The following is a 22354-nucleotide window of genomic DNA, read 5'->3' as shown; positions in this document are numbered from 1 at the left end:
ATTGCTTTAACATAATGCTGTGAGATGGACTGGAGTGGTGAAATATTTGAAGCAGGGAGGCCAGTTAGGAAGCTGTTTCAGTAATCTATATAAGGAGTAATGAAGGGCTTGAACTAAAGGTGGTAGCTTTATGAGCAAAGAGAAGGTGTCATGTCAGATAAAACAGACTTAAAGTAGAAATAAGATTTGACAAATGATTTGATATGTTGGATGAAAGAGAAGAAGGACTTATACTGGAGCCTATGGACCGGAGATACTGGGAGGATGAAGATGCTTTAATAGAAATAGGGGAATATAAAAGATAAGAAAGTTTTTAAGAAAAGATAATAAGTTTAGGTTTGGACAAGAAAAAATTGAAAGGTAAAGCCAAGATGGTAGAGAATAGCAAGAAGAAAATTTTTGTAACCCCAGGTAACATAGAAAAACTTCAGGAAAGATCTGTCTTCCTTGGGCGAAAGGGCAATGTATCCCAATACAGATGGTGTCCAGCAAACAAGCAGGTTCTTACCTACAGAACAAATAAGCAAAGTTTTTCCATTCTGGCTCAACAGGTTAAATGGCACAGCAGGCCAGATGTGAGGCCTCCAGTTCCAGCAATAAAGACTTTAAAACTCTGGCAGAACAAGAGCAACAAAGCTAGGCTGCCCATTGCAGCAGATAAGCCACTACCATCTGAGATCCTTTTGCAGAAAGCTAGTGACTAAAACCCTGCCCTCCAATAAAAGCTTGGGATAATGTTCCTTGTACTAATACTAAATGTCATGAAATAGACTAAAAATGAGTTTAAAAAAGAGCTCTGAGTACAAAAATCTACAATGGCAACAGTGAAGATCAAAACACAAACTCAGAACAGGACAAAAATATCAAAATGCCTACATGTGAAACCTCAAAGCAGAATATGTAGTCTCAAATCCAAAAAGTCTTCTTGGAAGAACTCAAAAAGAATTTTAAAAATCAATAAGACAAAAACCATATGATCATCTCAATAGATGCAGAAAAAGCATTTGATAAAATCCAACATCCATTCCTATTAAAAACACTTGAGAGTATAGGAATAAATGGACTTTTCCTTAAAATAATCAGCAGCATCTATTTAAAACCATCAGTAAGCATCATATGTAATGGAGACAAACTGCAACCATTCCCAATAAGATCTGGAGTGAAACAAGGTTGCCCACTATCACCGTTACTATTTAATATTGTATTAGAAACGCTAGCTATAGCAATAAGAGCTGAGAAAGAGATTAAAGGAATAAGAATAGGCAATGAGGAAGCCAAATTATCACTCTTTGCTGATGACATGATGGTATACTTAGAGAACCCCAGAGATTCTGCTAAAAAGTTATTAGAAATAATCCACAACTTTAGCAAAGTTGCTGGTTATAAAATAAACCCACATAAGTCATCAGCATTCTTATATATCACTAACAAAATCCAACAGTCAAAGTTACAAAGAGAAATTCCATTTAAAGTAACTACTGATAATATAAAATATTTAGGAATCTATCTGCCAAGGGAAAATCAGAAACTTTATGAGCAAAATGACAGACCACTTTTCACACAAATTAAGTCTGATCTAACCAATTGAAAAATATTAAATGCTCTTGGATAAGGGTGAGCAAATATAATAAAGATGACAATATTACCTAAACTAATCTATTTATTTAGCGCTATACCAATCAGACTCCCAAAAACTATTTTAATGACCTAGAAAAAATAACAACAAAGTTCATATGGAAAAACAAAAGGTCAAGAATTTCAAGGGAATTAATGAAAAAAAAATCAAATGATGGTGGCTTAGCTGTACCAGATCTAAAATTATATTATAGAGCAGCAATTACCAAAACTATTTGGTATTGGCTAAGGAATAGATTAGTTGATCAGTGGAATAGATTGGGTTCAAGGGATAAAACAGTCAACAAATATAGCAACCTAGTCTTTGACAAACCCAAAGATCCCAGCTTTTGGGATAAGAACTTACTGTTTGATAAAAATTGCTGGGAAAATTGGAAACTAATATGGCAGAAACTAGGCATTGATCCATACTTAACGCCGTACACCAAGGTAAGGTCAAAATGGGTTCATGACCTAGGCATAAAGAATGAAATTATTAATAAATTAGAGGAACATAGGATAGTTTACCTCTCAGACCTGTGGAAGGGGAAGGTCTTTATGACCAAAGCAGAACTAGAGATCATTACTGATCACAAAATAGAAAATTTCGATTATACCAAACTGAAAAGTTTTTGTACGAACAAAACTAATGCAGACAAGATTAGAAGGGAAGCAATAAACTGGGAAAATATTTTTACAGTCAAAGGTTCTGATAAAGGCCTCATTTCCAAAATATATAGAGAATTAACTCTAATTTATAAAAAATCAAGCCATTCTCCAATTGAAAAATGGTCAAAGGATATGAACAGACAATTCTCAGATGAAGAGATTGAAACTATTTCTAGTCATATGAAAAGATGCTCCAAGTCATTATTAATCAGAGAAATGCAAATTAAGACAACCCTAAGATACCACTACACACCTGTCAGATTGGCTAAGATGACAGGAAAAAATAATGATGATTGTTGGAGGGGATGTGGGAAAACTGGGACATTAATTCATTGTTGGTGGAGTTGTGAACGAATCCAACCATTTTGGAGAGTAGTTTGGAACTATGCTCAAAAAGTTATCAAACTGTGCATACCCTTTGATCCAGCAGTGTTACTACTGGGATTATATCCCAAAGAGATTATAAAGAAGGGAAAGGGACCTGTATGTGCACGAATGTTTGTGGCAGCCCTTTTTGTAGTGGCTAGAAACTGGAAACTGAATGGATGTCCATCAGTTGGAGAATGGCTGAATAAATTGTGGTATATGAAAATTATGGAATATTACTGTTCTGTAAGAAATGACCAACAGGTTGATTTCAGAAAGGCCTGGAGAGACTTACACGAACTGATGCTGAGTGAAATGAGCAGGACCAGGAGATCATTATATACTTCAACAACAATACTAGATGATGACCAGTTCTGATGGATCAGGCCATCCTCAGCAACGAGATCAACCAAATCATTTCTAATGGAGCAGTAATGAACTGAACTAGCTATACCCAGAAAAAGAACTCTGGGAGATGACTAAAAACCATTACATTGAATTCCCAATCCCTATATTTATGCATACCTGCATTTTTGATTTCCTTCACAAGCTAATTGTACAATAATTCAGAGTCTGACTCTTTTTGTACAGCAAAATAATGTTTTGGTCATGTATACTTATTGTGTATCTAAGTTATATTTTAATATATTTAACATCTACTGGTCATCCTGCCATTTAGGGGAGCGGGTGGGGGGGGTAAGAGGTGAAAAATTGGAACAAGAGGTTTGGCAATTGTTAATGCTGTAAAGTTACCCATGTATATATCCTGTAAATAAAAGGCTATTAAATAAAAAAAATAAAAAAAATCAATAAGACAGAAGAAAAAATGGGAAAAGAATTACATACTTAGAAATTTTTGTCAGCAAATTCCTTGGAAGTATTAACTGGTTCAACAATAGAAATGGCTAGGAAAAAAACATTGCCATCTGTATTAAAACTGCACTATAAATACATGAGACATGAAATTCTGAATTGCATCTCAAATATTCTCTACATGTTGCCCCATCTCCCTCAATTAGAATATGACTTCTTTAAAAGCTGTAATGACAGTGCTTTGTATGTAATAACCAATTAATAAATGATTCATTCATTTATATATATATATATGTATTTGATATTTTCATGTGTGAGTACATATACATTTATGCATATGTGCACATACAATTACATACACATATGTGCGTATATGCAAAACTTGGGGGTCATTTGGGTAGAGATGGTAATTGATAATTAAAAATGAGATCTCTTAAGTTTACTTACTGTAAGAGAATAAAAAGTAAGATAAGAAGAGAATCTAGAATAGAATTTTGGAAGCATAATATTGATGATGAACCACTGAAAGTAGAAGATAGACAGAGAATTAAGGGACTGTAGTGTCACAAAAAGAGAAGCAAAAGTATTCAGAATGAGGCATTCAATGTCAGTGCATGAGAAAAGAAAAAAAAATGAGAAGTTAGCAAATATAAAATCTGTCAATTAAAAAATCATTGTTAAATTAGAGAGCAGATTACATTGAGTGATGAAACTCAAAAGGAAGATTGCAAAAGACTGAGGAAGGAATGAGAAAATAGGAGATAGAGTGAGTTCGTGAAGCTTTTTAAAGATTTGTTAAGAAAGAGAAGAAAGATAGTTCCTATTCCTACTAGTAAAACTATTCCTTTGCATGTTACAAGTATATCCAAGAATGGCTGCTATGATTATACAAATAATTAACAATGGGAATTATAAATGATCTATGTTGGGAACTGAACATATATTTGGACTTTAGGAATGACTTTATTTTCTGATTCACATTCTTCTCTTTACATTGTGACAGTGTCATCTCCAGTAACTTTAGCAAACATGTTGATGATCCAGCAGTTTTCAAGTCACAGTATCTTGCCCTATCACTACTATATTACTAGTTCAGACACACACTGGAAACTCATTATCATTCAATACTTTTCCTTCTTTTATTACTCTTTTTCATCCCTTAACACAAGCTTCTTCAATAGGGTTGATCTTATTATCAGATTCTCTAAGTATCAGAATGAAAACCTTGACCACTTCATCTAATTCATTAAATTTCCTTCTTAGCCACAAGAAAAAATATTATTAGCATTATAATATTGATTATATTACTGATGAATCAGTTTCAAGATGTTAATAGAATCATAAGTAAAATTGCAGGAGGTTGAAGAGAGGAAAAAAAGTTTGAGAAAATGGAGGCATTTTATTACTTTTTCAGAGTATAATAATGAAGCACAGTAGAGAGGTAGGTAAAGTGCTTTATAGATTATTCAATTCAAGGTAAAACTTTCTTAAATTTGAGAAGTCCTGGATACATTGAAAATTGCAGCTAAGATGGAGAAAGAGTGGGAAAGAAAAAAGGGAGAGGGAGTGAATAAAATGTGAAAAACAGAGAGAAAAAGAAAGATGGAGGAGGGAGGAGAGGGAGGGAAGGAGGGAGAAAGAGGGAGAGGGTGAGGGAGAGAGGGAGAGAACTGCCAAAGCATAAGAGAATAATCAGTCAAGATACAATAAGCATGTATTAAGCATCTATATAGTATTGGAAATGTACTAAGCACTGGACATGCACACAACAAAAACATTTTTGTCTTCAAGGAGTTCACATTGTAATAGGGGAGACAGCAACTTTCAAACAGCTATGTAATATAAAATGTACATAAGGAATGTAGGGTAGATGTAAGTTATTTAAAACTGATATCTTCATTAAAAAAGTGAATGTGTTAAACTAAAATTTACTAAGTCTCTTCTTGTTCAAAATATAAGATCTTATGATATCACTCTGTGACTACTTACTTTTTGTCCTTGATCCTACCTTCCCCTTATTGAATCCCAAAGGACTTACTATTACTCTCTTTCGCATTTTTTAGTAAAAAAATAATACATACTAGTGTATATTGATTTTATACTGTAATGTAATATAATAATATATTAATAATAGAAATGCAATAGATTGGAAGAAGCCTCAGAAACCATATAATCCAGCACATATGTGAATATAATTTTTCTTCACAGAACCCCCATACATGATCTTTCTGCCTTTGCTTGAAGAACTCTAACAAGGAGACCCATTATTTCTCAAAGCAACCCATTCATTGCAGTTTGGGACATCTCTAATTGTTAAAAAGTTATTCCTTTTGTTAAATTTATTTTTTTCCTTTACAATTCTCTTTATTCTGCTTTCTTAGCTCAAGTACAACAAAGATAATCCCATTCTGCATGCCATTCCTTCCAACATTTGAAGGCATAATAAGATCTTCAATTGATAGTCATATATGATAAAATCTAGCCCCTTCACTATCCTAGCTGCTTTCCCTTTGACACTTTGCAGTTTATCAATAGACTTCTAAAAATATGATATTCAGGACTGATCCAAATAATTCACATGTGGTCTGATAAGGACAAAATCAAACTTATACATATTGAAGTTGCAGTCCATTTAAAGGATGATTTTTTTTCTTTTAATATGAACTGCTATATAGGTATGTCTCCCTAAACTTGTACTTCTGAAGTTAATTTGTTTTTTCCTGGCTCTTCCTGACTTCCCTCAGGTCAATACTAGACCAAGCTTCTGAATTGGTTTTGGAGTGATGAAATCCACAAATATTTGGAGTTTAGCAAATCAAATTCCAGCAGAAAATATTTTGAAAGAACTTAAGAAAATGTCTGTTTCAATCAGACAAGGGGTAGAGGAGAGAGTCAGTGAGTTCAGTGCAGCACAGGGACCTAGGGCAGTGTGGCATTATATCCTGGAGAAATCCATGCAGAGACAGACAAAATACAACAGTGTTGGCTACTCCATCCTGGTTCTGAAGCCAGTGGGTCAGCAGATCAGTTGTGAGACATCCACTGTAAATAAATAAGTCAAATCATAAGACTCTGCATACAAGAATAATGTGGGACATAGCTACACCCAGCCAGCACAGGAAGGAAGTCAGTAACACGGGCCTACCCTAGTGCCATCACCTTTAGAGGAAGCTTGGGACAATCTTCCCTTTCCCTTAAGAGCAGACATCAAATTTTTACAAATGAGCAAAAAACTCAAAAAGAACTCTGACTATAGTTACTTGTTATGGAGTCAGAGAAGAACAGACTGCAAACCCTGAAGACACTAAAAACAAATCATCTCCAGATGAAGCCCCAAAGTGTGATATAAGTTGGTCCCCATTTCACAAGGTTCTCTTGGAAGAGTTCAAAAAAGATCTTAAAAGAGAATTAGAAAAAATAAGCAAAGGAAATGAGAACATTTTTGGAGAGTTTGGAAAAGAAAACATAAATTATCCAAAGAATACTCCTAAAATAGATTTAATGAAATTAAAAAATCATATAACTTCTTACAAAATAGATTTGAAAAAGAAACCAATTCAGAATTCATAAAATAGAAAAAATATGTAATGAATAGAACAACTAATTTCAAAGTTCAATTGGCCACATTCAAAAGGAGATAAAATATCTAATTGAAGAAATTAATTCACTAAAAATTAGTATTGAACAAATGGAAGTGACAAGAATTAGTGAAACAAAAATAAGAAAATGAAAAAATAGAAAAAATTTAAAATACCTCATTTTAAAAACAACTGATCTTCATAATACATCCAGTAGAATCTGAAAATTATTGGACTACTTGAAAAGCATGATGAAAAAAAGAACATAGACATCATCTTTCAGTAAATCATCAAGGAAAACAACTCTGATGTCCTAGAACCAGAGGGTAAAATAGCCATTGAAGGAATTCACTGATCATCACCTGAAAGAAATCACAAAAGAAAAACTCCAAGGAATATTGTAGGCAAATTTCAGATCAAGAAGAAAATATTGTATACAGCCAGAAAGAAACAATTTAATTATGAAGAAACCATAATAAGTATTACCCAGGGCATAGCAAATTCTCCTTTAAAAGATCAAAAGGCCTGGAATCTGATATTCTGAGAGGCAAAGGAATTGGGTTTGCAGCCAAGAATCAATGATCCAGCAAGATTAAACATTCTTTCAGGGGAAAAGATGGACACTCAATGAAACAAGTGAATTTCATTTATTTCTGATGAAAAGACCAGAGCTGAACAGAAAATTTGAACTTCAAATACAGAATTCAAGAGAAGTATAAAAAGGTAAAAAAAAAAAACAACTCTATTTCTTTTAAAGTTAAAAAGTTTGCATCTCTATATAAGAAAGTGATATGTTTAACTCCTGAGAAATGTATCTCTATTATGGGTATACATAGAGAGTATAATCTGATTTTATTTTGATGATAAAAGAAAGAAACTAGAGTTGGAAAGGGGATTGTACTGGAAGAAAAAGAAAATTAAGGTAAAATAAGGTAAATTACATCTCATGAAAGGGCAAAAAAGACATTACAATTGAAGAAAGGAAGTGAAGAGAATGTGTGAATCTTATTCTCATCATATTTGACTTAGTGAGAGAATATCAGACATATTTAGCTTCAGAGAAAAACTTGTCTCACCTTCTAGGAAACTAGGAGGGGAAAGGGGAATGGGAAAAAGGGAGGGTAAGAAGGCAGAAAGGCAGAAAAGAAGTAGAAGTAAAAATGTATAAAAAAAGGGGAAGGGATGTAAAAGGGGAGGCCTGTTTGAGAGAAGGAGTGGTTAGAAGGAAAATACTTGAGAGGAGGAATAGGAGAAAAGGAAAGAGCAAAGTATATCATGAAAAAAATAAGATGGTGGGAAATGCAGAGTTAATAGTTTTAACTATGAATATGAATAGGATGAACTCTTATAAAATGGAAGTGAATAGTAGATGGGATTTAAAGACAGAATACTATAATATGTTGTTTATAAGAAACACATCTAAAGCAAAATGATACAGAGTAAAGTAAAAGGCTGGAGCAGAATCAATTATGCTTTGCCTGAAGTAAAAACAAAAGTAGGGTTAGGGATCCTGATCTCAAATCAACCATAAGTAGAAATAGATCTAATTAAAAAGGATAAAGAAGGAAACTATATCTTGTTAAAAGATACCAAAGATCCAAAGATAATGGAGTAATATTAATAATATATATACATACCCCAAGTGGTATAGCATCCAAATTCCTAGAGGAGAAGTTGAGAGCTACAAGTAGAAATAAACATTAAAACTATATGAGTTGGGTCTCTCAATCTTGCCCTTTCAAAACTAGATGAATTGAACCACAAAATGAATAAGAAAGAAGCTAAGAAGGTAAATAACATTTAGAAAAGTTAGGTATAATAGATCTTTGGAGAAAATTGAAAGGAGGCTGACAGGAGGACACTATTTTCTCAGCAGAACATGGAACCCACACAAAAACTTACCATGTATTAGGGCATAAAAACTTCAAAATCAAATGTGAAAGGTAGAAATGGTAAATGCATTTTTTTCAAATCATGATGCAATAAAAATTACATGAAATAAAATGCCAGAGGAAAATAAACCCAAATTAACTGGAAACTAAATAATCTAATCCTAAAGAATGAACTGGTGAAACAAGAAATCATAAGAAATAATTGATAGTTTAATCCAAGAGAATAACAATAATGAGACAATATACTAAAATTTATGGAATGCAGCCAAAGCAATTATTAGGGAAAGTTTCATATCTCTAGATGCTTACTTGCATAAAATAGAGAAAGATAAGATCAATGAATTGGGCTTGTAACTAAAAAAAGATAAAAATAATTAAATCCCCTTTATTAAATAACAAATTTAATATGCTAAAAATAAAATGGGAGATTAATAAAATTGAAAGTAAGAAAATCTTAAATAAAATGTTAACAAAGAGATTATAGAAAATTATCTATAGGATAAGAAACCATGACCTAGTAGGATTTATAACAGAAATGCAGTGCTGGATCAATATCAGGGAAACTATTAGCATACTTGACTATATCAATAACCAACTAACAAAAATCATATGATTATCTTAATAGATGCAGAAAAAGCATTTGACAGAATGCAACACCTATTCCTATTAAATCTGTTGGAATCTTTACAAAGTGTTAAGCAATTAGAGTTGATAGAGACAATAATTATCTAATTTAGCATGGTTCAATATGATTGATTTGATCTTGGAAGGAGATGTTTTGGGCCGGAACTTGAAACAAGGTACTAAGTACAACTGATAGACAATAATGCTTGTCTTCACACCTCCCTTGAAGTTCTTAGGGCCAGAGAGTCCTCTGGGAGATAACCCAGAATCCCATTCTCTCTAGAAGGAGGAGTTAACCTTTGGGAGATCATATATATACAGGAAGCTCTTAGAGCTGAGAAGAATTCCTCCGGAACATTGACTGGGGTCAGAGAGGAGCACTCTGGGAGGAAGCCCACAAGCCCTATCTTCGAGGCAAGAGAGATTCATTACCTCTTCCAACTTGGTGCTGGCTGGAGGCTGAAGAAAGCACAGGCAGAAGCCAAGGACAAAGCTGCAAGAGCTCTTGGAACCAAGCAGAGAGATAGGCCTGAGCTAACCGGGCTATATAAAAGATCTGAACTTTTATCAGCTGGCTGCAGTTTTGGATCTTATTATTATATTATTATTTAAAGAAGAAAAAACACTAACAAAACCTATTCACCCTATATGAATAAATGGAATTTTCCTTAAAATGGTCAATAGCATCTATTTAAAACCTCAGCAAGCATCATAGATAATGGGGATGAACTAGAACAATTCCCTTTAAGATCAGGGGTGAAACAAGGTGGCCCACTATCATGATTACTATTAACATTTAATCAGAAATGTTAGCTTTGCAGGACCAGGAGATCATTATATACTTCAACAACAATACTATATGATGATCAATTCTGATGGATGTGGCCCTCTTCAACAATGACATGAACCAAATCAGTTCCAATAGAGCAGTATTGAATTGAACCAGCTACACCCAGTGAAAGAACTCTGGGAGATGATTATAAACCATAACATAGAATTCCCAATCCCTCTATTTTTGTCTGCCTGCATTTTTGATTTCCTTCACAGGCTAATTATACACTATTTCAAAATCTGATTCTTTTTGTACAACAAAATAACTATATGGACATGTATACATATGTTGTCATTAACTTATACTTTAACATATTTAACATGTATTGGTCAACCTGCCATCTTGGGGAAGGGGTGAGGGGAAGGAGGGGAAAAGTTGGAACAAAAGGTTTTGCCATTGTCAATGCTGAAAAATTACCCATGCATATATCTTATAAATAAAAAGCTATAATAATAATAATAATAATAATAACGGCAATAAAAGAAAAAAATAAATTTACTGTATTAGAGTAGGTAAGGAGGAAACCAAATTATCATTCTTTGCAGATGATATGATAGTATACTTAGAGAACCTTAGAGAATCGACTAAAAAATTGCTAAAAATAATTTACAACTTTAGCAAAGTTGCAGGATACAAAATAAATCCACATAAATCATGACCAATTTATATGTTACCAACAAAGTTCAGCAGCAAGAGATACAAAGAGAAATTCCATTTAAAATAACTGTAGATAATATAAAATATTTGGGAGTCTAACTGCCAAGGCAAAGTCAGGAATTATATAGACACAATTACACAAAACTTTCCACATAAATAAATTCATAGATAATTAAATGCAAAAATATCAAGCACACATGGGTAGGCTGAGTGAATATAATAAAATGACAATACTACCTAAATTAATCAACTTTTGTAGTGCCATACCAATCAAACTCCGAAGAAATTATTATACAGAGTTAGAAAAAAAATAAAGGGATCCCCATCTGCAAAAATGTTTGTGACAGTTCTTTTTATAATGGCAAGAAACTGAAAACTGAGTGGATGCCTATTACTTAGAGAATTGTTGAATAATTTATGATATATGAATGTTATGAAATATTATTGTTCTTTAAAAAACCATAAACAGGATTATTTAAGAGAAGCCTGAAAAGACTTACATGAAGTGATACTAAAGGGAAGTGACCAGAACCATGAAATTATTATACAATGCAATAGCAAGATTATACAATAATCAGTTCTAATGGCCATAGCTCTTTTCAACAATGAGATGATTCAGTCCAATTCCAATGATCTTGTGATGAGGAGAACCATCTACACCCAGAGAGAGGACTGTGAGGACTGAGTGCAGATCACCACATAGTATTTATCTCTTTTTGTTGTTTGTTTACTTTTTTTTTTCTCATTTTTTCCTTTTGGATCTGACTTTTCTTATGCAGCATAATAATTATGAAAATATGTGTAGCAGAATTGCACATGTTCAACATATATTGAATTACTTGCCATCTAGGGTAGGGGATGGGAGAAAGAGAGAAAAAAAATTGGAATATAAGATTTTGCAAGAGTGAATGTTGAATATTCTCTATTCATATGTTTTGAAAATGAAAAAAAGCCTTAATAAAAATAAAGAAAAATGATCTAAGTAATTACGTAAAATGCTTTGCCCCAAACTATACAAATTATAGTAACAACATTTTTTAAATTTATCTAATCACTATTTTAAAAAAGGGAAATGAAATTATGCATAATGGATTTTTGTCAAGACAACTAGTTGGTGTGATAGAGTATTGGACTTGGACATAGGAAACCCTAACTTTTTTGATCTTCAGAATACCTAAAAAGTCACTTAACTCTGTTTGTCTCAGTTTACTCATCTTAAAAAATGAGCTAGAGAGATAAATGATAAACCAGTTCAATATCTTTTCCAAGAAAACCTCAAAGGAGTTATAAAAAGTTGGACATGACTGAAAATGACTCAACATATAAATTCCTCAAATAGCCTTGTTGGCTTTTTGTGAGTACTGCTTTCCTTTTCATGTTCATAACTATCCTTTTGATCATGTTTTGCCAGAACTTCAAGTTATTTCTATTTTGGATAATTTTTGTCCTCATTCATTTCTAAGTCACTTTTCCTATTCTCTACAACCTTGTAAAGATCCTTACCATTAGACAATAATATCATAAAAGCATGAATTTCAGTGAGCCTGTAATATGAACTCTTCCATTTAGTAAGCATTTATCAAATTCTTATTATGTGCAAGGCAATGTATTAAGTACTAAATATGCAAAGAAATGACAACAAAATAGTCTTTACTCTTTCAATGCTCATCTCTTCTTACTTTCTTACCTCCCTTCTTACCTTTAATTATAATGTTATTTTTTTTTTTGCTTCTTCATTAGATGTATTAACTTCATTTTACCTCCTCTTTCCCCTTTGTCCAGAACAATCCCTTTTCTACCTCTAGTTTCTTTTTTATATTATCACAATAAAATCAAATAATGTCTAACCCGTCTAAGTGTACCCTTAACAGAGATACAGTTGTGAAGTGTGAAACAGTTAAGATGGCAAAGAGCAGATATTTTTATCTGAGCTCTCCCCATGTCCCTCAAATTAACAGCAAATCTAGCCCCTTAACTGGTTTTGGAGTGACAGAACCCACAAATACTTGGAGTGTAACAAATTTCCAGCAGAAGATAAATTTGGAAGATCTCCAGAAAAAGTCTGTTTCAATAGGGCACAAAAGGAGGTGGGCCAAGCAGAGGTTGCTTAGTGCAAGCACTAGAGCACAGACAGTTCAGAGACCCAGCGTTGTATGTGGTCTGCATGCCAGAGAATCTACCAGGAGGAATCTATAGCAGTGTTGTTCTGGTTGCAAACCAGTAGATTAGTATTTTGCTGTAAGACATCCAAAACAAATTTTAAAAAAAAGCAAACAGTGAGCTCCTACACCCCAGAATATCAGGATCTGGCCATGCCTACCCAGCGCTAGAAGTTAGTCAATGCTGGCCCAGCACTGTTGCCTGTAGAGAAAGTTTGGGACAATCTTCCCTGTCCCCTAAGAGCAGACATCAAACTTTTAAAAATGAGCTAAAAAAGCAAAAATAACTCTGAACATAGATAGCTTTTATGAAGACAGAGAAGAACAGACCACAAACCCTGAGAACACTAAAGGCAAATCATCTCCAGATAAAACCCCAAAGGGTGATATGAATTGGTCCACATCTTACAAGATTCTCTTGGAAGAATTCAAAAAGGATCTAAAAGAGAGTTAAAAGAAAAAAAGGAAAGAAAATGAAAACTTTGCAATAGGGTTTGGAAAAAAACCAAAAAAAAATCGGAAGAAAACTTACAAAATATATTTAGTGAAATAAAAAAGGTATATAACCCCTTACAAAATAAATTTGACAAAATGGAAAAAGAAAACAACTCCTTGAAAAATGGAATTTGTGAAATGGAAAAGAGAAGAAAACAACTCTTTTAAAAATTGAATTGACCAAATATAAAAGAAACTATAAATGGTAACTGAAGAAAAAAAATCACTAAAAAGTAAAACTGAACAAATGGAAATGAATAACTCAATGAGATATCAAGAATCAATCAAGCAAAGCCAAAAAAAAGAAAAAAAAAGAAAATGTAAAATATTTCATTGGAAAAACAACTGACATAATAGATCTCTGAGAGGCAATCTAATGATTATAAAGTTTCCTGAAAACCATGATGACAAAAAGAGCCTAGACATCATCTTTCAGGAAATCATCAAGGAAAACTGCCCTGATGTTCTAGAATCAGAAGGTAAAATAGCAATTAAAAGAATTCACCGCCTGAAAGAGACTCAAAATTAAATCTTCAAGGAATATCATAGCTAAATTTCAGAACTATCTGCCAAAATATTACAAGCAGCTAGAAAGAAAAAATTCAAATACTGAGAAGCCACAATCAGGATTACCCAGGATCTAGCAGCTTCCAACTTAAATGATCACAGACCTGGAGTCTAATATTCTGAAAGGCAAAGGAACTTGGAATGCAATCAGGAATAAACTATCCAGCTAATCTGAGCATTATCTTTCAGGGAAGAAGATGGACATTCAATGATACAGGGGAATTTCATTCATTTCTGAAGAAAAGATGAGAACTGAAGAAAAAAAGGTGATCTCTAAAATACAGAACTCTAGAGAAGCATAAAAAAATAAAAAGAAAAGGACAGAGAACTATATCTCTGTTATGGGTATACTTAGAGAGTGCAGGTATAATTTGATTTTACTATGATAATATAAAAAAGAAACTAGAGATGGTAAGGGGATCGAACCAGAAAAAGAAGAAAATGGAGAAAAAAATGGGGAAAATTACATCTCGCAAAGAGGCAAAAAAAGGCCTATTTTAATTGAGGGAAAGAAGGCACGGGGATGAACATTGTGTGAATCATACTTTCATCAATTTTGGCTTAAAAACAGAATATTAGACATATTTGGTTTCACAGAGAAACTTGTCTCACCTTACAGGGATGTGGGAAGGGAAAGGTGAAAAGGAAAGAGAAAAACATAATTTGAGGTAAATAAGATGGCAAGAAATATAGAATTAGTCATTTTAACTGTGAATGTGAATGGGATAAACTCTCCCATAAAACAGAAGCAGATAGCAGACTTCATTAAAAGCCAGAATCCTTCAATACCTTGTTTACAAGAAACACATTTAAGACAGAGTGATACAGATGAAATAAAGGTAAAAGATTGGAGCAGATTCTATTGTGCTTCAGGTGAACTTCAAAAAAAAAAAAAAAAACCAGGGGTAGTACTCTCAGATCAAACAAAATAAAAAATTGAAGTGATAAAAGTAATAAAAGTGATAAGGAAGGAAACTATATTTTGCTAAAGGGTAACAGATAATAAAGTAATACCAACACAAAACACATATGCTCCAAGTGGTATAGCATCTAAATTGCTTAAGAAGAAGTTGAGGGCTGCAAGAAGAAATAGATAGCAAAACTAGAGTAGTGGAGGATCTCAACCTTGCTCTCTCAGAACTAGATTGATTTTCAAACCACAAAATGAACAAAAAAGAAGTTAAGGAGGTAAATATAATTTTAAAAATTTAGGTATAATAGATGTTTGGAGAAAATTGAATGGAGGCAGAAGGGAACACACTTTTTTCTTGGCAGTTCATGGAACCTATACAAAATTTCACCATATACTAAAGTATAAAGGCCTCAAAATCAAATGCAGAAAAACAGAAATAGTAAATGCAATTTTTCACATCATGACACAATAAAAATTACATGCAATTAAAGGCCAAGGGATAATAGACCCCAAATTAACTGGAAACTAAAAAATCTAATCCTAAAGAATGAATGAGAGAAACAACAAATCATAAGACACAATCAATAATTTCATTCAGGAGAATGACAATAATGTCACAAAATACCAAAATTTGTGGGATGCAGCCAAAGTGATTATTAAGAAAAAATTTATATCTCTAGATGTTTATTTGCATAAAATAGAGAAAGAGAAGATCAGTAAATTGGACTTGCAACTAAAAAAGTTAGAAAAAGAGCATGCATTAAATAAAAGAAGAAATCAATAAAATAGAAATTAAGAATACTATTGAATTAATAAATAAAATTAAGAGTTTGTTTTATTAAAAAAACAAAATAGATAAACCTTTAATTAGTCTGATTAACAAAAAGAAAGAAAAAAATCAAATTGTTAGTCTTAAAAATGAAAAGGGAGAATTTTTCAACAATGAAGAAGAAATTAGAGCAATAATTAGGAGTTATTTTGCTCAACAATATGTGAATAAATTTGATGATCTAAGTGAAATGGAGGAATACTCACAAAAATATAAATTGCCCAGATAAACAGAAGAGGAAATATATTATTTAAATAATCCCATTTTAGAAAAAGAAATAGAACAAGCTACATTAATCAATTCCCTAAGAAAAAATCTCCAGGGACAGATGGATTTACATGTGAATTCTACTAAACATTTAAAGAACAATTTGACCAAATGTAACACCCATTCTTAGTAAAAACACAAGGATTATAGGAACACAAGGATCATATGTAATGGGGACAAACTAGAACCATTCCCAGTAAAATGGATGAAACAAGGTTGTCCGCTATCACCATTGCTATTCAATGTTGTATTAGAAATGTTAGTTTTGGAAATAAGAGAAGCAAAAGAAATTAAAGGAATTAGAGTAGATAATCAGGAAACCAAATTATCACTCTTTGAAGATGATCTAATGGTAATTCTTAGAGAACCCTAGAGAATCAATTGAAAAACTACTCGAAGCAATTCACTACTTTAGTAAAGTTGCAGGATGCAAAATAAATATACATAAATAATCATCATTTTTATTTATTATCAACACAGTTCAGCAGCAAGAGAAACAATTCCATTTAAAATAACTGTAGATAGTATAAAATATTTGAAAATCTATATACCAAGGGAAAGTCAGGAACTATATGAACACAACTACAAAACACTTTCCACAAAAAATAGTCAGATTTAATCAGTTGGAAAAATACCAAGTGCTCATGAGCAATGAGAATGAGTAAATATAATAAAAATTACAAAACTACCTAATTTAATCTACTTATTTAGTGCCACACCAATAAAATTCCCAAGAAATTATTTTACAGATCTAGAAAAAATAAAAAGAAAATTCATTTTGAAGAATGAAAGATCAAGGATTTCAAAGGAATCAATGAAAAACAATCCCTATGAACTTGGCCTAATTACACCCAACCTAAAATTATATTATAAAGCAGTAGTCATCAAAATCATTTGGTACTGGCTAAGAAATAGAGTGGTCAATTATTGGAATAGGTTACGTTTACAGGACAAAATAGTCAATGACTCTAGCAATCTAGTGTTTGACAAACCCAAAGACCCCAGTTTTGGGGATTTAAAACTCACTATTTGACAAAAACTGGTAGGAAAATTAGAAGCCAGTATCATTAAAAACTAGACATTGACCCACACCTAACACCATATACCAAGATAAGGTCAAAATGGGCTCATGCTTTTGGCATAAAGAGTAATATTATAACCAAATTAGAAGAACATGGGATAGTTTACCACTTATATCTGTGAAGAAGACAGAACAAAGAAGAACTTGAGCTCATTATTAAATGCCAAATAGATAATTTTGATTACATTTAGTTAAAAAGTTTTTGTACAAACAAAAAAAATGCAGACAAGATTAGAAGGGAAGCAATATACTTGGGTAACATTTTTCCATTTATGGATTCTGCTAAAGGCCTCATTTCTAAAATATATAGAGAATTGACTCTAATTTATAAGAACTCAAGCCATTTTTCAATTGATAAATCATTAAAGGATATGAACAGACAATTTTAAGATGAAAAAATTGAAACCATTTCTAGTTATATGTGGTCTAAATCACCATTGATCAAAGAAATTAAGACAACTCTGAGGTACACTAAACCCTTCTTGGATTAGTAAAGATGACAGGAAAAGATAATGATGAATTTTGCAGGGGATGTAGGAAAACTGGGACACTAATACATTATTGATGGAATTGTGAACAGATCCAACTAGTCTGGAGAGGAATTTGGAACTATGTCCAAAGAGTTATCAAACTTACATAGCCTTTGATCCAGCAATGTTTTTACTGGCCTTATATCCCAAAGAGGAGAGAAAGGGACCTACATGTGCAAAAATGTTTATGGCAGCACTTTTTTATAATAGCAAGAAACTGGGAACTGAATGGATTCTCATCAGTTAGAGAATGGCTGAATAAGTTATGTTATATGAATGTTATGGAATATTATTGTTCTGTAAGAAATGATCAGAAAAATGATTTTAGAGAGACCTGGAGAAGCTTAAATGAATTGATGCTAAATGACATGAGCAGAAAAGTTTTCTTTTTTATCTCCTTTTGCATTTGTCCAATTGAACATTTTGTTTTGTTTTGTTATTTGGGTTTTTTTATTTATATTTTTTCTCCATTATGCAAATTCCGCTTTTCAAGGAGTTGTTTTCTTTTTCATCATTTCTATTTTGTATATAGAGTATGTATAATCTATTTACATTTCATCAAATCTATTTTGTAAGGAGTTATATGATTTTTCCACTTTGTTATTCTTTACTGAAATCTATTCATTCAGGAGTTTTATTTAGATAATTTGTGTTTCCTTTTCTAAACTCTCCTGCAAAGTTCTCATTTCCTTTCCCATTTTTCTTCTCACTCTCTTTTAAGATCCTTTTTGAATTCTTTCAAGAGAGCCTTGTGAGATGGAGACCAGCTCATGTAACACTTTGAGGCTTCATCTGGAGATATTTACTTTAATGTCCTCAGGATTTGAGATGTATTCTTCCCTGTCTCCATAAAAGCTATCTATGGTCAGAGCTCTTTTAAAAATTTTTTGTGCTTATTTTTAAAGATTGAGATTTGCTCTTAGAGCAAAAGGTAAATTGTCCCAAGTTTCCTCTACAGTTGTCTGCAGCTTCCGGACTGCCCAAGGCCAGCTGCTGGCTTCCTTCTAGTATCTAATGGGTATTGCCAAGTTCCACATTATTCTTGGGATGGGAACTTTTGTATTTGCTGTGATGTCTCACAGTTAGTCTACTGATCCACTGGTTTCTAAACCAGTACAGAGATTCCTATCTTACTGAAGTTTTGATTAAGAGCTTCCCAGTAGAATGGTGAATAGAGTTCATTCTATCACTGGGTTCCTGCATGGTGCTTATGCCCGCCAGCCTATCCTTCCTATTTCTCCCTTCCCCTGATTGAAACAGACCTTTTCTGAAGTTCTTTCAAAATATCTTCTGCTAGAAATTTGTTACGCTCCAAATATCTGGGGGTTTGGTCACTCCAAAACCAGTTCAGAGCCTTGATCTGGTATTGATCTGAGGAAGCCAGGAAGAACTCATACAAAAACCTATCTACTTTCAGCCACCTTGGCTCCAGCCCCATAGCCTTTATTCTCAAGGAATGCAAATTCAAATGAAGCAGACAATATATTGATTAATGTTTACATATATTCAGATTTAAGAAGACTTATTTTCTGTATATTTTCTCAAAGCTGAACTCTTTTTTTTGAGTTCTGTCTTTGTGGGCTAGCAATTATTTTCCATAAGAAAGAGTTTGATAAAGAATTAGAAGCTGCTGCTTCCTTAATTGCCTGTTTTATTCACAGGGAGCACAAGTACTATTCCTATTTTGATCCTTCTCTTTCCCATTTAGAGTAGAAACAATAAGTTTTGTGGCTTTAGATTTTTTTTAACCAGTTTGTCTAATTCTAGTCTTAAGTATTTTTGACACTTATTCTCTTGTCACATCATGTTTCGTTTTATTTCCATCCTTTGTTATTGTATTGGTAGGGGGAAGCTCTTCTTTATATGTCTTTTAAAGATCTAGATTGTCTGATGAATTCTCATTCATCCATGTTTTGGTGAGTATAAAAATCTCCAATTTCCTTGCCTATAGAATAATTTCAGGTTTTGTTTTTAAAATTTAATTCATGAGAGCCTCCCATCATCTTTGTGTTGACTTCCTCTACAGAACTTTAGTTTACTGGATCTTTGCTATCTTTTCTTTACATTCTTTAAAATTTGCTCTTGTAAACTCTATAAACTATCTCACACTTTGTCCAGGTTCAGTCTCTTTTTTGATCTCAAATAAAATGAAGTAATTACTTTCCCTCCCTCCCTCCCTCCCTCCTAAGGCTCTTTTCAGTCTCATCTAGACATCCATTTCTTTATTTTTCGCCCAAATTAGAACCAGAAAAGAATCACTTCTCTTTCTTTTTCAATTGTTTAATTATTATTAAAGTAAGTCAATCTTTTAATCAGCCAATGTTGATTAAGTGACTGCTATTTGCCAGGCACTTTAATGAAATTATTATTTGTTTTGCTTTGGAGAAAGAAGTTCAGTGATTATCCATATAACTGAAGTCTCCTGTCATGACTATATTCTACTTCTGTAGTAGGTTTCTTATGTGCTTCCTAAACTCTTCATTTATTTTTTTCTCTGTCTTCCTCAAATTTTTCCACTGGGATCTAAGGTTATCAGTGAGTGTGACTGTATCCTGGAGGAATGGCTGACATCTTATTAATCTGGCACAGCAGGGTTTTGCTGATATTCCCCAACAGGCTGACAGGTTAGTGGGGAATGCAGGATGGAAGTAAAGCAATATAGCAGCTACAATACTCAGGAGCACCTATCACCAAGAAGAAATGAGGACAGGAAGAGAGAAAGGGAATTTCCAGTGGCAATCTATAGAGAAAGTTTCCAGGCAAATTTGCAAGAATTGTAATTCATATTTAGCCAGAAGTATGAACAGGGAAAGTCCTCCCAGGAACAGTGATTTTTGGATGTTACAAATGCAAGTTGACCTTTCTGTTAGAGGAGAAAGTAAATGGAGTTTGGATTATGCCATTCTATGCCTTAGCTTAGATGAAATAATGAAAACCACTTAGATAATATTGAAAAGGACCCATGGTATTAGGGCAGTGTGGTACAATGGATAAGTTACTATATTTCTACAGTATATTTCAGTTTAAATAATTATGCATGTTTAATTAATTCTGGTTCATGTTTAACATATATCTCTATTTTTATAACTATCTCTATCTATCTAATTAGCTAGGTAGCTAGGTATCATCTAGCTATCCATCTTTCTATCATTCTTACAAGGTCACTTCAGTCTATGGACCTCATTATTTCATCTGATCAATGAGGAGGTTGGATTAAATGACTTCTAAAAGGCCTTCAGACTTTAAATCTGTGATTCTATGATCAAAACTAATCAAAGAAGGTAAAAAATTCTGAATAAAGAAGGAATAAAAATCAGAATTAAGAGGAATGGGAATAAAAGAAAATGACATAAATAAAGGGGGGATATCTTTTTGACCTTCAGTATTAGGTAACAGTTACTAGTTTTAGATTATGTGAATGATGGCTTCTAAAGAAGCTAAGATATCCTAATGTAACACTCATGGGTATTCTGAAATAGGAGGGACTTTCTTAGCAACAGCAGAAGAACTGGAAGTGATTTGAGACGTAATCAAGTCCAACTTCCTCTAAAATGGACAGAGAAATTGAAGACAAGAGGAGGTTCAATGGCCTGCCCCAGATTACACATATAGTAAATATCAAAAATTATATTTGAATCAAATCTTTAAAATCCAGAATTAATAATCTTGTCATTATGGACACTGGCTCCATAACAGAATATTGTATTAGTAAGTTGGTGAGGAGGAGCATAAAAATATCTGTAGGCAAACCTTTCATGATGCATGTGAAATATATCTTTATTCAAAAGAATATACATGAGACATAGTAGAGAGCCTGAGAAGACATAGATTTGTCATATATTTCCCTGACACTCAAGGGAACAAATGAAACTAGAAGATAAAATCTAAAACACCTTTAGTTAGTAATAACAAAGGCAACCAAAAGATTTCTCAATCAAAAAATTTTAGAGGCTTCATCAGGCATTTCTCATGTGCCTACAATGTGACAGACACTAAGCAATGAGCAAAAGAATAAAAAACAAAACAAAACAAAATAGTCTCTGCTGTCAAGGAACTTATCATCTAGTGGAGGAGACAACATGCAACCAATTATATACACACAAGATATATACAGGAAAAAAATGGAGATAATCAACAGAGGGAAGGCAGAAGAATTAAAGAACATTAGGAAAGACTTTGAAGAAAGTGGGATTTTCACTGGACCTGAAGGAAGCCAGGAAAGCTGAGACAAAAATAAAGAGGGAATTAATTCCAAATATGTGGTAGAATTATTGTAAATTCACATAGATATGAATTGGGGTGCCTTGTGTGAACAAAAACAAGGAGTCCATTGTGAGTAGATATTAAATACAGAAAAAGTCATAAGATAAAAGAAATATGGATGAGGTAGCAAGGTTCTAGGTTATGAATGTATTGAAAAATGAAACAATTTTATATTTGATCCTAAAGTTAATAGAAAATCACTGGC

The sequence above is a fragment of the Sarcophilus harrisii genome, chromosome 2 (assembly GCF_902635505.1).
Source record: "Sarcophilus harrisii chromosome 2, mSarHar1.11, whole genome shotgun sequence".
Classification (NCBI taxonomy): Eukaryota; Metazoa; Chordata; class Mammalia; order Dasyuromorphia; family Dasyuridae; genus Sarcophilus; species Sarcophilus harrisii.
The sequence above is the reverse complement of the archived record's forward strand: the minus strand, read 5'-3'. Positions refer to the sequence as shown.